Consider the following 2,309-nt stretch of genomic DNA (forward strand, 5'->3'; position numbering starts at 1 on the left):
TATTTTAGGTGCTTACAACCTTTTATACCCGCGCAACAACTTGGTCACATGTAGGAGCCAGGCGCTTCATGTGTGTTTACGTCTGGCTCAATTAACTACTGAGCTTGTTTACTCATTAGCAAGGTCCCACAAACATATGCTTGCTAGGGTTCTGCAAGATACTGTTGTTTCCACTGCCAACACTTAAATGACGTCTAGGAGGGGGTGGATCCTGGCTCCATCCCTTCTGGTCACTCAGGTGCATTGCTTACACTTGAGCTCCTTTGGGTTGGCCCTGCCTCCCCTACGGTGCTCAGTCACTGCTTCAGGCCATGACTGAAGGTAGTACAAATCTGGATAGAGATTGTAATTGCATTTCCACTACATCCCATTACTTCCACCCCTTCACAGCATGAAACAGTGATTGAGCAGGTTGAAGGTAAGCCCTTTCCATTATGGTAATCCAGTACACCACGGCAATTGTACAGTTTGCCTATCGCGATGTAGACTGACAAAGTGTAAGACGATTGATGATTGGTTCTTGGTTGAAGTTTATGTTCCTTTGTGGGCCAGTACTCAATGGTTCTCCAGGAGACAAACTGTTGCGTGGACCAGGGAAGGTTCCGCTCGCATTCCATTGACGTGCGGAATCAAACTCTATAACCACAAAGTAGTTATAAAATCAGGTATGTTTTAATCATGATGCAGGTAGGACCGAAGTGGTGTGGCCTACTTGCACCCTGGGGAGATTATTGGATGTGGGAGCCTACTACAACAGTAGTGCCTCCGGTAATCGGTACATGGCCTGGTGATATTGTGGTCAACACTCTTGTCTTCATTGTGAAAGGGATTGTCATCATGTCCCTATGGCAGATCAGGACTCCCCCTTTGGTGCCTGATATAGTTGTGCAGCTGCAGACATCTGGCCAAAGGGTGTGGTACAGGTGGCTGGGGCATGTCCCAGTACAAACTGAAGTGTTGACCAAGGATAGGAATATGGCCTGTATCTTGCCCTGGAGGGTAGACCTTCCTCTCCTGGTACCCCTGAAACATCTGTACTACTCTCTGTGTGTCTTTGAGTCTCTAGGATCACCGGAAGGAGTGAAATGCAATCAAAGCATTCCAGTGTTGCTGTGAGATCAAGCATGACACCTGGTGATGGCCTATGTGGGACTGATGGAATGTGAGATGGACCTGCACCAAACAACTGCATGTCTCTAGTAATGCCATTGAGCACTGGCCCATGAGAGAACAAAAACTTCTACCCCACACCAGTCATCAATCATCTTAGATTGTTTCAACCTGCATTGTGATAGGCAATTCTATAAGCATTGTGGTGTGTTGGATCCCTGTATTAGGAAAGGCTCCCCCTCCAGCTGACTCAATCATTGGTTCATGCCGTGAAGGGGTGGCGTATATGGGAACTGCTGAGCAAAGGCCTGAACCACTGATTGAGCCCCTGGGGAAAGAACCTGGTCAGCCCTGGGAGCACAGGTGAAGGGAGAAGGTGAAGGGGTGGAGCCTGGCTGCACCTCTCTTAGACCTCATTTAAGGGGCTGACTGCCTGTGGTCCTGGAGAGTCTTTTGTGGTGAAGCTTTTCTCTGTGAACCTAGAATCTTCTGTGTTATAGGTAAACAATTTTTTTTCCTTTATAGCATCTCATTAGGGCTAAAACAAAACAGGGCTTGTTAGAGATGAGCTTAGGGGATCAATGCTGGAGTTGGGGGTGAAGCAGATGACTCAGCTGCAGTACATCTACACCAATGCACACAGCATGGGCAACAAGCAGGAGAAGCTGGAAGCAATTGTGTGGCAGGCTATGACCTAGTTGCTATTACTGAAATGTGGTGGGACCGCTCCCGTGATTGGAGTGCTGTAATGGATGGCTACAAGCACTTCAGAAGGGATAGGTGAGGAAGGAAGGGTGGTGGTGTGGTTCTTTATATTAAAGAGCGTTTTGATGTTGAAGAACTTGGGGTTGGGAATGATAAAGTTGAGTGTCTGGATAAGGATCAGGGGGAAGGCCCGTAGGGGTGATATCTTGGTGGGGGTCTGTTACGGGCTGCCTAATCAGGACGAAGAGATGGACAAGGCATTCTATGAGCAGCTTGCGGAAGTTGCACGATTGCCAGCACTCGTTCTCATGGGAGACTTCAGCTTCCCTGATATATGTTGGAAATACAATACAGTGCAGAGGAAGCAGTCCAGGAGGTTTCTAGAGTGTGTGGAAGATAGCTTCCTTACACAACTGGTATGAGAGCCTACTGGGGTGGTGCCCTGCTGGACCTGCTCTTCACTAACAGAGAAGGACTGATGGGAGATGTGAAGG

This window comes from Gallus gallus, chromosome W (genome assembly GCF_016699485.2).
Source record: "Gallus gallus isolate bGalGal1 chromosome W, bGalGal1.mat.broiler.GRCg7b, whole genome shotgun sequence".
NCBI lineage: Eukaryota > Metazoa > Chordata > Aves > Galliformes > Phasianidae > Gallus > Gallus gallus.